Here is a 10,000-nt window from a genome sequence, read left to right as displayed (position 1 = left end):
TGCTCATCATCAAAGCTTTAAACCCTTGTTTGAACCTTCTCACCTTCTCTGTCCTGTCCCAGGGCTTATAATTCTTTCTGTCTGACGACAAGCAGCAGCAGCAGCAGCAGCAGCAGCAGCAGCAGCAGCAGCAGCAGCAACAGAATAAGAGAAGTAAAATAAAAAACTTTCACACCTGCGGCCATACCACCCTGAAAGCGCCCGATCTCGTCTGATCTCGGAAGCTAAGCAGGGTTGAGCCTGGTTAGTACCTGGATGGGAGACCGCCTGGGAATACCAGGTGTTGTAGGCTTTTAATTTTTTCTCACTGTCCGGGGAGAGCTTTTTGCCATGTGTTTCTTGCTCATCATCAAAGCTTTAAACCCTTATTTGAACCTTCTCACCTTCTCTGTCCTGTCCCAGGGCTTATAATTCTTTCTGTCTGACGACAAGCAGCAGCAGCAGCAGCAGCAGCAGCAGCAGCAGCAGCAGCAGCAGCAGCAGCAGCAGCAGCAACAGAATAAGAGAAGTAAAATAAAAAACTTTCACACCTGCGGCCATACCACCCTGAAAGCGCCCGATCTCGTCTGATCTCGGAAGCTAAGCAGGGTTGGGCCTGGTTAGTACCTGGATGGCAGACCGCCTGGGAATACCAGGTGCTGTAGGCTTTTAATTTTTTCTCACAGTCCGGGGAGAGCTTTTTGCCATGTGTTTCTTGCTCATCATCAAAGCTTTAAACCCTTATTTGAACCTTCTCACCTTCTCTGTCCTGTCCCAGGGCTTATAATTCTTTCTGTCTGACGACAAGCAGCAGCAGCAGCAGCAGCAGCAGCAGCAGCAGCAGCAGCAGCAGCAGCAGCAGCAGCAGCAGCAGCAGCAGCAGCAGCAGCAGCAGCAGAATAAGAGAAGTAAAATAAAAAACTTTCACACCTGCGGCTATACCACCCTGAAAGCGCCCGATCTCGTCTGATCTCGGAAGCTAAGCAGGGTTGGGCCTGGTTAGTACCTGGATGGGAGACCGCCTGGGAATACCAGGTGTTGTAGGCTTTTAATTTTTTCTCACAGTCCGGGGAGAGCTTTTTGCCATGTGTTTCTTGCTCATCATCAAAGCTTTAAACCCTTATTTGAACCTTCTCACCTTCTCTGTCCTGTCCCAGGGCTTATAATTCTTTTTGTCTGACGACAAGCAGCAGCAGCAGCAGCAGCAGCAGCAGCAGCAGCAGCAGCAACAGAATAAGAGAAGTAAAATGAAAAACTTTCACACCTGCGGCCATACCACCCTGAAAGCGCCCGATCTCGTCTGATCTCGGAAGCTAAGCAGGGTTGGGCCTGGTTAGTACCTGGATGGGAGACCGCCTGGGAATACCAGGTGTTGTAGGCTTTTAATTTTTTCTCACAGTCCGGGGAGAGCTTTTTGCCATGTGTTTCTTGCTCATCATCAAAGCTTTAAACCCTTATTTGAACCTTCTCACCTTCTCTGTCCTGTCCCAGGGCTTATAATTCTTTTTGTCTGACGACAAGCAGCAGCAGCAGCAGCAGCAGCAGCAGCAGCAGCAGCAGCAGCAGCAGCAGCAGCAACAGAATAAGAGAAGTAAAATAAAAAACTTACACACCTGCGGCCATACCACCCTGAAAGCGCCCGATCTCGTTTGATCTCGGAAGCTAAGCAGGGTTGGGCCTGGTTAGTACCTGGATGGCAGACCGCCTGGGAATACCAGGTGTTGTAGGCTTTTAATTTTTTCTCACAGTCCGGGGAGAGCTTTTTGCCATGTGTTTCTTGCTCATCATCAAAGCTTTAAACCCTTATTTGAACCTTCTCACCTTCTCTGTCCTGTCCCAGGGCTTATAATTCTTTCTGTCTGACGACAAGCAGCAGCAGCAGCAGCAGCAGCAGCAGCAGCAGCAGCAGCAGCAGCAGCAGCAGCAGCAGCAGCAGCAGCAACAGAATAAGAAAAGTAAAATAAAGAGCTTTCACACCTGCGGCCATACCACCCTGAAAGTGCCCGATCTCATCTGATCTCGGAAGCTAAGCAGGGTTGGGCCTGGTTAGTACCTGGATGGGAGACCGCCTGGGAATACCAGGTGTTGTAGGCTTTTTCTTTTCTCACAGTCCGGGGAGAGCTTTTTGCCATGTGTTTCTTGCTCATCATCAAAGCTTTAAACCCTTATTTGAACCTTCTCACCTTCTCTGTCCTGTCCCAGGGCTTATAATTCTTTCTGTCTGACGACAAGCAGCAGCAGCAGCAGCAGCAGCAGCAGCAGCAGCAGCAGCAGCAGCAGCAGCAACAGAATAAGAGAAGTAAAATAAAAAACTTTCACACCTGCGGCCATACCACCCTGAAAGCGCCCGATCTCGTCTGATCTCGGAAGCTAAGCAGGGTTGGGCCTGGTTAGTACCTGGATGGGAGACCGCATGGGAATACCAGGTGTTGTAGGCTTTTTCTTTTCTCACAGTCCGGGGAGAGCTTTTTGCCATGTGTTTCTTGCTCATCATCAAAGCTTTAAACCCTTATTTGAACCTTCTCACCTTCTCTGTCCTGTCCCAGGGCTTATAATTCTTTTTGTCTGACGACAAGCAGCAGCAGCAGCAGCAGCAGCAGCAGCAGCAGCAGCAGCAGCAGCAGCAGCAGCAGCAGCAGCAGCAGCAGCAGCAGCAGCAGCAGCAGCAGCAGCAGCAGCAACAGAATAAGAGAAGTAAAATAAAAAACTTTCACACCTGCGGCCATACCACCCTGAAAGCGCCTGATCTCGGAAGCTAAGCAGGGTTGGGCCTGGTTAGTACCTGGATGGGAGACCGCCTGGGAATACCAGGTGTTGTAGGCTTTTAATTTTTTCTCACAGTCCGGGGAGAGCTTTTTGCCATGTGTTTCTTGCTCATCATCAAAGCTTTAAACCCTTATTTGAACCTTCTCACCTTCTCTGTCCTGTCCCAGGGCTTATAATTCTTTCTGTCTGACGACAAGCAGCAGCAGCAGCAGCAGCAGCAGCAGCAGCAGCAGCAGCAGCAACAGAATAGGAAAAGTAAAATAAAGAGCTTTCACACCTGCGGCCATACCTCCCTGAAAGCGCCCGATCTCGTCTGATCTCGGAAGCTAAGCAGGGTTGGGCCTGGTTAGTACCTGGATGGGAGACCGCCTGGGAATACCAGGTGTTGTAGGCTTTTAATTTTTTCTCACAGTCCGGGGAGAGCTTTTTGCCATGTGTTTCTTGCTCATCATCAAAGCTTTAAACCCTTATTTGAACCTTCTCACCTTCTCTGTCCTGTCCCAGGGCTTATAATTCTTTCTGTCTGACGACAAGCAGCAGCAACAGCAGCAGCAGCAACAGAATAAGAGAAGTAAAATAAAAAACTTTCACACCTGCGGCCATACCACCCTGAAAGCGCCTGATCTCGGAAGCTAAGCAGGGTTGGGCCTGGTTAGTACCTGGATGGGAGACCGCCTGGGAATACCAGGTGTTGTAGGCTTTTTCTTTTCTCACAGTCCGGGGAGAGCTTTTTGCCATGTGTTTCTTGCTCATCATCAAAGCTTTAAACCCTTATTTGAACCTTCTCACCTTCTCTGTCCTGTCCCAGGGCTTATAATTCTTTCTGTCTGACGACAAGCAGCAGCAGCAGCAGCAGCAGCAGCAGCAGCAGCAGCAGCAGCAGAATAAGAGAAGTAAAATAAAAAACTTTCACACCTGCGGCCATACCACCCTGAAAGCGCCCGATCTCGTCTGATCTCGGAAGCTAAGCAGGGTTGGGCCTGGTTAGTACCTGGATGGGAGACCGCCTGAGAATACCAGGTGTTGTAGGCTTTTAATTTTTTCTCACAGTCCGGGGAGAGCTTTTTGCCATGTGTTTCTTGCTCATCATCAAAGCTTTAAACCCTTATTTGAACCTTCTCACCTTCTCTGTCCTGTCCCAGGGCTTATAATTCTTTTTGTCTGACGACAAGCAGCAGCAGCAGCAGCAGCAGCAGCAGCAGCAGCAGCAGCAGCAGCAGCAACAGAATAAGAGAAGTAAAATAAAAAATTTTCACACCTGAGGCCATACCACCCTGAAAGCGCCCGATCTCGTCTGATCTCGGAAGCTAAGCAGGGTTGGGCCTGGTTAGTACCTGGATGGGAGACTGCCTGGGAATACCAGGTGTTGTAGGCTTTTAATTTTTTCTCACAGTCCGGGGAGAGCTTTTTGCCATGTGTTTCTTGCTCATCATCAAAGCTTTAAACCCTTATTTGCAGCAGCAACAGAATAAGAGAAGTAGAATAAAAAACTTTCACACCTGCGGCCATACCACCCTGAAAGCGCCCGATCTCGTCTGATCTTGGAAGCTAAGCAGGGTTGGGCCTGGTTAGTACCTGGATGGGAGACCCCCTGGGAATACCAGGTGTTGTAGGCTTTTAATTTTTTCTCACAGTCCGGGGAGAGCTTTTTGCCATGTGTTTCTTGCTCATCATCAAAGCTTTAAACCCTTATTTGAACCTTCTCACCTTCTCTGTCCTGTCCCAGGGCTTATAATTCTTTTTGTCTGACGACAAGCAGCAGCAGCAGCAGCAGCAGCAGCAGCAGCAGCAGCAGCAGCAGCAACAGAATAAGAGAAGTAAAATAAAAAACTTTCACACCTGCTGCCAAATCACCCTGAAAGCGCCCGATCTCGTTTGATCTTGGAAGCTAAGCAGGGTTGGGCCTGGTTAGTACCTGGATGGGAGACCGCCTGGGAATACCAGGTGTTGTAGGCTTTTAATTTTTTCTCACAGTCCGGGGAGAGCTTTTTGCCATGTGTTTCTTGCTCATCATCAAAGCTTTAAACCCTTATTTGAACCTTCTCACCTTCTCTGTCCTGTCCCAGGGCTTATAATTCTTTCTGTCTGACGACAAGCAGCAGCAGCAGCAGCAGCAGCAGCAGCAGCAGCAACAGAATAAGAGAAGTAAAATAAAAAACTTTCACACCTGCGGCCATACCACCCTGAAAGCGCCCGATCTCGTCTGATCTCGGAAGCTAAGCCGGGTTGGGCCTGGTTAGTACCTGGATGGGAGACCGCCTGGGAATACCAGGTGTTGTAGGCTTTTTCTTTTCTCACAGTCCGGGGAGAGCTTTTTGCCATGTGTTTCTTGCTCATCATCAAAGCTTTAAACCCTTATTTGAACCTTCTCACCTTCTCTGTCCTGTCCCAGGGCTTATAATTCTTTCTGTCTGACGACAAGCAGCAGCAGCAGCAGCAGCAGCAGCAGCAGCAGCAGCAGCAGCAGCAGCAGCAGCAGCAGCAGCAGAATAAGAGAAGTAAAATAAAAAACTTTCACACCTGCGGCCATACCACCCTGAAAGCGCCCGATCTCATCTGATCTCGGAAGCTAAGCAGGGTTGGGCCTGGTTAGTACCTGGATGGGAGACCGCCTGGGAATACCAGGTGTTGTAGGCTTTTAATTTTTTCTCACAGTCCGGGGAGAGCTTTTTGCCATGTGTTTCTTGCTCATCATCAAAGCTTTAAACCCTTATTTGAACCTTCTCACCTTCTCTGTCCTGTCCCAGGGCTTATAATTCTTTTTGTCTGACGACAAGCAGCAGCAGCAGCAGCAGCAGCAGCAGCAGCAGCAGCAGCAGCAGCAGCAGCAGCAGCAGCAGCAGCAGCAGCAGCAGCAACAGAATAAGAGAAGTAAAATAAAAAACTTTCAAACCTGCGGCCATACCACCCTGAAAGCGCCCGATCTCGTCTGATCTCGGAAGCTAAGCAGGGTTGGGCCTGGTTAGTACCTGTATGGGAGACCGCCTGGGAATACCAGGTGTTGTAGGCTTTTAATTTTTTCTCACAGTCCGGGGAGAGCTTTTTGCCATGTGTTTCTTGCTCATCATCAAAGCTTTAAACCCTTATTTGAACCTTCTCACCTTCTCTGTCCTGTCCCAGGGCTTATAATTCTTTCTGTCTGACGACAAGCAGCAGCAGCAGCAGCAGCAGCAGCAGCAGCAGCAGCAGCAGCAGCAGCAGCAGCAGCAACAGAATAAGAAAAGTAAAATAAAGATCTTTCACACCTGCAGCCATACCTCCCTGAAAGCGCCTGATCTCGTCTGATCTCGGAAGCTAAGCAGGGTTGGGCCTGGTTAGTACCTGGATGGGAGACCGCCTGGGAATACCAGGTGTTGTAGGCTTTTTCTTTTCTCACAGTCCGGGGAGAGCTTTTTGCCATGTGTTTCTTGCTCATCATCAAAGCTTTAAACCCTTATTTGAACCTTCTCACCTTCTCTGTCCTGTCCCAGGGCTTATAATTCTTTCTGTCTGACGACAAGCAGCAGCAGCAGCAGCAGCAGCAGCAGCAGCAGCAGCAGCAGCAGCAGCAGCAGCAGCAGCAGCAGCAGCAGCAGCAGAAGAATAAGAGAAGTAAAATAAAAACCTTTCACACCTGCGGCCATACCACCCTGAAAGCACCCGATCTCGTCTGATCTCGGAAGCTAAGCAGTGTTGGGCCTGGTTAGTACCTGCATGGGAGACTGCCTGGGAATACCAGGTGTTGTAGGCTTTTTCTTTTCTCACAGTCCGGGGAGAGCTTTTTGCCATGTGTTTCTTGCTCATCATCAAAGCTTTAAACCCTTATTTGAACCTTCTCACCTTCTCTGTCCTGTCCCAGGGCTTATAATTCTTTCTGTCTGACGACAAGCAGCAGCAGCAGCAGCAGCAGCAGCAGCAGCAGCAGCAGCAGCAGCAGCAGCAGCAGCAGCAGAATAAGAGAAGTAAAATAAAAAACATTCACACATGCGGCCATACCACCCTGAAAGCGCCCGATCTCGTCTGATCTCGGAAGCTAAGCAGGTTTGGGCCTGGTTAGTACCTGGATGGGAGACCGCCTGGGAATACCAGGTGTTGTAGGCTTTTTCTTTTCTCACAGTCCGGGGAGAGCTTTTTGCCATGTGTTTCTTGCTCATCATCAAAGCTTTAAACCCTTATTTGAACCTTCTCACCTTCTCTGTCCTGTCCCAGGGCTTATAATTATTTCTGTCTGACGACAAGCAGCAGCAGCAGCAGCAGCAGCAGCAGCAGCAGCAGCAGCAGCAGCAGCAGCAGCAGCAGCAGCAGCAGCAGCAGCAGCAGCAGAATAAGAGAAGTAAAATAAAAAACTTTCACACCTGCGGCCATACCACCCTGAAAGCGCCCGATCTCATCTGATCTCGGAAGCTAAGCAGGGTTGGGCCTGGTTAGTACCTGGATGGGAGACCGCCTGGGAATACCAGGTGTTGTAGGCTTTTAATTTTTTCTCACAGTCCGGGGAGAGCTTTTTGCCATGTGTTTCTTGCTCATCATCAAAGCTTTAAACCCTTATTTGAACCTTCTCACCTTCTCTGTCCTGTCCCAGGGCTTATAATTCTTTTTGTCTGACGACAAGCAGCAGCAGCAGCAGCAGCAGCAGCAGCAGCAGCAGCAGCAGCAGCAGCAGCAGAATAAGAGAAGTAAAATAAAAAACTTTCACACCTGCGGCCATGCCACCCTGAAAGCGCCCGATCTCGTCTGATCTCGGAAGCTAAGCAGGGTTGGGCCTGGTTAGTACCTGGGTGGGAGACCGCCTGGGAATACCAGGTGTTGTAGGCTTTTAATTTTTTCTCACAGTCCGGGGAGAGCTTTTTGCCATGTGTTTCTTGCTCATCATCAAAGCTTTAAACCCTTATTTGAACCTTCTCACCTTCTCTGTCCTGTCCCAGGGCTTATAATTCTTTTTGTCTGACGACAAGCAGCAGCAGCAGCAGCAGCAGCAGCAGCAGCAGCAGCAGCAGCAGCAGCAGCAGCAGCAGCAGCAGCAGCAACAGAATAAGAGAAGTAAAATAAAAAACTTTCACACCTGCGGCCATACCACCCTGAAAGCGCCCGATCTCGTCTGATCTCGGAAGCTAAGCAGGGTTGGGCCTGGTTAGTACCTGGATGGGAGACCGCCTGGGAATACCAGGTGTTGTAGGCTTTTAATTTTTTCTCACAGTCCGGGGAGAGCTTTTTGCCATGTGTTTCTTGCTCATCATCAAAGCTTTAAACCCTTATTTGAACCTTCTCACCTTCTCTGTCCTGTCCCAGGGCTTATAATTCTTTCTGTCTGACGACAAGCAGCAGCAGCAGCAGCAGCAGCAGCAGCAGCAGCAGCAGCAGCAGCAGCAGCAGCAGCAGCAGCAGCAGCAGCAGCAACAGAATAAGAAAAGTAAAATAAAGATCTTTCACACCTGCAGCCATACCTCCCTGAAAGCGCCCGATCTTGGAAGCTAAGCAGGGTTGGGCCTGGTTAGTACCTGGATGGGAGACTGCCTGGGAATACCAGGTGTTGTAGGCTTTTTCTTTTCTCACAGTCCGGGGAGAGCTTTTTGCCATGTGTTTCTTGCTCATCATCAAAGCTTTAAACCCTTATTTGAACCTTCTCACCTTCTCTGTCCTGTCCCAGGGCTTATAATTCTTTCTGTCTGACGACAAGCAGCAGCAGCAGCAGCAGCAGCAGCAGCAGCAGCAGCAGCAGCAGCAGCAGCAGCAGCAGCAGCAGAATAAGAGAAGTAAAATAAAAAACTTTCACACATGTGGCCATACCACCCTGAAAGCGCCCGATCTCGTCTGATCTCGGAAGCTAAGCAGGGTTGGGCCTGGTTAGTACCTGGATGGGAGACCGCCTGGGAATACCAGGTGTTGTAGGCTTTTAATTTTTTCTCACAGTCCGGGGAGAGCTTTTTGCCATGTGTTTCTTGCTCATCATCAAAGCTTTAAACCCTTATTTGAACCTTCTCACCTTCTCTGTCCTGTCCCAGGGCTTATAATTCTTTTTGTCTGACGACAAGCAGCAGCAGCAGCAGCAGCAGCAGCAGCAGCAGCAGCAGCAGCAGCAGCAGCAACAGAATAAGAGAAGTAAAATGAAAAACTTTCACACCTGCGGCCATACCACCCTGAAAGCGCCCGATCTCGTCTGATCTCGGAAGCTAAGCAGGGTTGGGCCTGGTTAGTACCAGGATGGGAGTCCGCCTGGGAATACCAGGTGTTGTAGGCTTTTAATTTTTTCTCACAGTCCGGGGAGAGCTTTTTGCCATGTGTTTCTTGCTCATCATCAAAGCTTTAAACCCTTATTTGAACCTTCTCACCTTCTCTGTCCTGTCCCAGGGCTTATAATTCTTTTTGTCTGACGACAAGCAGCAGCAGCAGCAGCAGCAGCAGCAGCAGCAGCAGCAGCAGCAGCAGCAGCAGCAGCAGCAGCAGCAACAGAATAAGAGAAGTAAAATAAAAAACTTTCACACCTGCGGCCATACCACCCTGAAAGCGCCCGATCTCGTTTGATCTCGGAAGCTAAGCAGGGTTGGGCCTGGTTAGTACCTGGATGGCAGACCGCCTGGGAATACCAGGTGTTGTAGGCTTTTAATTTTTTCTCACAGTCCGGGGAGAGCTTTTTGCCATGTGTTTCTTGCTCATCATCAAAGCTTTAAACCCTTATTTGAACCTTCTCACCTTCTCTGTCCTGTCCCAGGGCTTATAATTCTTTCTGTCTGACGACAAGCAGCAGCAGCAGCAGCAGCAGCAGCAGCAGCAGCAGCAGCAGCAGCAGCAGCAGCAGCAGCAGCAGCAGCAGCAGCAGCAGCAACAGAATAAGAAAAGTAAAATAAAGAGCTTTCACACCTGTGGCCATACCACCCTGAAAGTGCCCGATCTCATCTGATCTCGGAAGCTAAGCAGGGTTGGGCCTGGTTAGTACCTGGATGGGAGACCGCCTGGGAATACCAGGTGTTGTAGGCTTTTTCTTTTCTCACAGTCCGGGGAGAGCTTTTTGCCATGTGTTTCTTGCTCATCATCAAAGCTTTAAACCCTTATTTGAACCTTCTCACCTTCTCTGTCCTGTCCCAGGGCTTATAATTCTTTCTGTCTGACGACAAGCAGCAGCAGCAGCAGCAGCAGCAGCAGCAGCAGCAGCAGAAGCAGAAGCAGAAGCAGCAGAAGCAGAAGCAGCAGAAGCAGCAGAAGCAGCAGCAACAGAATAAGAGAAGTAAAATAAAAAACTTTCACACCTGCGGCCATACCACCCTGAAAGCGCCCGATC

General features: G+C 49.6%; 26 non-coding genes and 3 pseudogenes across 26 annotated transcripts in view; all 29 read left to right on the top strand.

Moving 5' to 3' along the window:
• Positions 1–173: 173 nt before the first annotated feature.
• LOC128478192 (5S ribosomal RNA) lies at positions 174–292 on the top strand. The gene has a single exon (XR_008349125.1). It is a non-coding gene; the product is annotated as a 5S ribosomal RNA (ribosomal RNA).
• A 236-nt stretch (positions 293–528) lies between these two features.
• Positions 529–647, top strand: LOC128477009 (5S ribosomal RNA). Its single transcript, XR_008347999.1, has one exon. It is a non-coding gene; the product is annotated as a 5S ribosomal RNA (ribosomal RNA).
• Positions 648–907: 260 nt separating this feature from the next.
• On the top strand, positions 908–1,026 carry LOC128477034 (5S ribosomal RNA). The gene has a single exon (XR_008348024.1). It is a non-coding gene; the product is annotated as a 5S ribosomal RNA (ribosomal RNA).
• Positions 1,027–1,241: 215 nt separating this feature from the next.
• LOC128476569 (5S ribosomal RNA) lies at positions 1,242–1,360 on the top strand. The gene has a single exon (XR_008347576.1). It is a non-coding gene; the product is annotated as a 5S ribosomal RNA (ribosomal RNA).
• Positions 1,361–1,590: 230 nt separating this feature from the next.
• Positions 1,591–1,709, top strand: LOC128478242 (5S ribosomal RNA). The gene has a single exon (XR_008349172.1). It is a non-coding gene; the product is annotated as a 5S ribosomal RNA (ribosomal RNA).
• A 245-nt stretch (positions 1,710–1,954) lies between these two features.
• LOC128476754 (5S ribosomal RNA) lies at positions 1,955–2,073 on the top strand. The gene has a single exon (XR_008347753.1). It is a non-coding gene; the product is annotated as a 5S ribosomal RNA (ribosomal RNA).
• Positions 2,074–2,298: 225 nt separating this feature from the next.
• On the top strand, positions 2,299–2,417 carry LOC128476694 (5S ribosomal RNA). Its single transcript, XR_008347696.1, has one exon. It is a non-coding gene; the product is annotated as a 5S ribosomal RNA (ribosomal RNA).
• A 276-nt stretch (positions 2,418–2,693) lies between these two features.
• LOC128480083 (uncharacterized) lies at positions 2,694–2,802 on the top strand (annotated as a pseudogene).
• Positions 2,803–3,020: 218 nt separating this feature from the next.
• Positions 3,021–3,139, top strand: LOC128476795 (5S ribosomal RNA). Its single transcript, XR_008347790.1, has one exon. It is a non-coding gene; the product is annotated as a 5S ribosomal RNA (ribosomal RNA).
• A 197-nt stretch (positions 3,140–3,336) lies between these two features.
• LOC128480082 (uncharacterized) lies at positions 3,337–3,445 on the top strand (annotated as a pseudogene).
• Positions 3,446–3,658: 213 nt separating this feature from the next.
• LOC128477489 (5S ribosomal RNA) lies at positions 3,659–3,777 on the top strand. The gene has a single exon (XR_008348458.1). It is a non-coding gene; the product is annotated as a 5S ribosomal RNA (ribosomal RNA).
• Positions 3,778–4,001: 224 nt separating this feature from the next.
• Positions 4,002–4,120, top strand: LOC128479044 (5S ribosomal RNA). Its single transcript, XR_008349936.1, has one exon. It is a non-coding gene; the product is annotated as a 5S ribosomal RNA (ribosomal RNA).
• Positions 4,121–4,242: 122 nt separating this feature from the next.
• On the top strand, positions 4,243–4,361 carry LOC128477609 (5S ribosomal RNA). Its single transcript, XR_008348572.1, has one exon. It is a non-coding gene; the product is annotated as a 5S ribosomal RNA (ribosomal RNA).
• Positions 4,362–4,582: 221 nt separating this feature from the next.
• LOC128479483 (5S ribosomal RNA) lies at positions 4,583–4,701 on the top strand. Its single transcript, XR_008350355.1, has one exon. It is a non-coding gene; the product is annotated as a 5S ribosomal RNA (ribosomal RNA).
• A 209-nt stretch (positions 4,702–4,910) lies between these two features.
• Positions 4,911–5,029, top strand: LOC128477870 (5S ribosomal RNA). Its single transcript, XR_008348820.1, has one exon. It is a non-coding gene; the product is annotated as a 5S ribosomal RNA (ribosomal RNA).
• Positions 5,030–5,263: 234 nt separating this feature from the next.
• LOC128476564 (5S ribosomal RNA) lies at positions 5,264–5,382 on the top strand. Its single transcript, XR_008347571.1, has one exon. It is a non-coding gene; the product is annotated as a 5S ribosomal RNA (ribosomal RNA).
• Positions 5,383–5,636: 254 nt separating this feature from the next.
• LOC128477317 (5S ribosomal RNA) lies at positions 5,637–5,755 on the top strand. Its single transcript, XR_008348297.1, has one exon. It is a non-coding gene; the product is annotated as a 5S ribosomal RNA (ribosomal RNA).
• A 233-nt stretch (positions 5,756–5,988) lies between these two features.
• On the top strand, positions 5,989–6,107 carry LOC128477768 (5S ribosomal RNA). Its single transcript, XR_008348724.1, has one exon. It is a non-coding gene; the product is annotated as a 5S ribosomal RNA (ribosomal RNA).
• Positions 6,108–6,356: 249 nt separating this feature from the next.
• On the top strand, positions 6,357–6,475 carry LOC128479006 (5S ribosomal RNA). The gene has a single exon (XR_008349899.1). It is a non-coding gene; the product is annotated as a 5S ribosomal RNA (ribosomal RNA).
• Positions 6,476–6,706: 231 nt separating this feature from the next.
• Positions 6,707–6,825, top strand: LOC128478951 (5S ribosomal RNA). Its single transcript, XR_008349847.1, has one exon. It is a non-coding gene; the product is annotated as a 5S ribosomal RNA (ribosomal RNA).
• A 252-nt stretch (positions 6,826–7,077) lies between these two features.
• On the top strand, positions 7,078–7,196 carry LOC128476552 (5S ribosomal RNA). The gene has a single exon (XR_008347560.1). It is a non-coding gene; the product is annotated as a 5S ribosomal RNA (ribosomal RNA).
• Positions 7,197–7,420: 224 nt separating this feature from the next.
• On the top strand, positions 7,421–7,539 carry LOC128477400 (5S ribosomal RNA). The gene has a single exon (XR_008348375.1). It is a non-coding gene; the product is annotated as a 5S ribosomal RNA (ribosomal RNA).
• A 245-nt stretch (positions 7,540–7,784) lies between these two features.
• On the top strand, positions 7,785–7,903 carry LOC128476568 (5S ribosomal RNA). Its single transcript, XR_008347575.1, has one exon. It is a non-coding gene; the product is annotated as a 5S ribosomal RNA (ribosomal RNA).
• Positions 7,904–8,154: 251 nt separating this feature from the next.
• LOC128480529 (uncharacterized) lies at positions 8,155–8,263 on the top strand (annotated as a pseudogene).
• Positions 8,264–8,497: 234 nt separating this feature from the next.
• LOC128478262 (5S ribosomal RNA) lies at positions 8,498–8,616 on the top strand. Its single transcript, XR_008349191.1, has one exon. It is a non-coding gene; the product is annotated as a 5S ribosomal RNA (ribosomal RNA).
• Positions 8,617–8,843: 227 nt separating this feature from the next.
• Positions 8,844–8,962, top strand: LOC128477002 (5S ribosomal RNA). The gene has a single exon (XR_008347992.1). It is a non-coding gene; the product is annotated as a 5S ribosomal RNA (ribosomal RNA).
• Positions 8,963–9,204: 242 nt separating this feature from the next.
• Positions 9,205–9,323, top strand: LOC128478241 (5S ribosomal RNA). The gene has a single exon (XR_008349171.1). It is a non-coding gene; the product is annotated as a 5S ribosomal RNA (ribosomal RNA).
• Positions 9,324–9,580: 257 nt separating this feature from the next.
• On the top strand, positions 9,581–9,699 carry LOC128477184 (5S ribosomal RNA). The gene has a single exon (XR_008348166.1). It is a non-coding gene; the product is annotated as a 5S ribosomal RNA (ribosomal RNA).
• A 267-nt stretch (positions 9,700–9,966) lies between these two features.
• The window catches only part of LOC128476567 (5S ribosomal RNA), a 119-nt gene continuing 85 nt past the window's right edge, over positions 9,967–10,000 (top strand). Inside the window, exon 1 of the ribosomal RNA XR_008347574.1 lies at positions 9,967–10,000. This exon is cut by the window's right edge and continues 85 nt beyond it. This is a non-coding gene — a ribosomal RNA (5S ribosomal RNA).

Source organism: Spea bombifrons, chromosome 2, assembly GCF_027358695.1.
Source record: "Spea bombifrons isolate aSpeBom1 chromosome 2, aSpeBom1.2.pri, whole genome shotgun sequence".
In the NCBI taxonomy this organism is placed as follows: Eukaryota; Metazoa; Chordata; class Amphibia; order Anura; family Pelobatidae; genus Spea; species Spea bombifrons.
The sequence above is the reverse complement of the archived record's forward strand: the minus strand, read 5'-3'. Positions and strand labels throughout refer to the sequence as shown.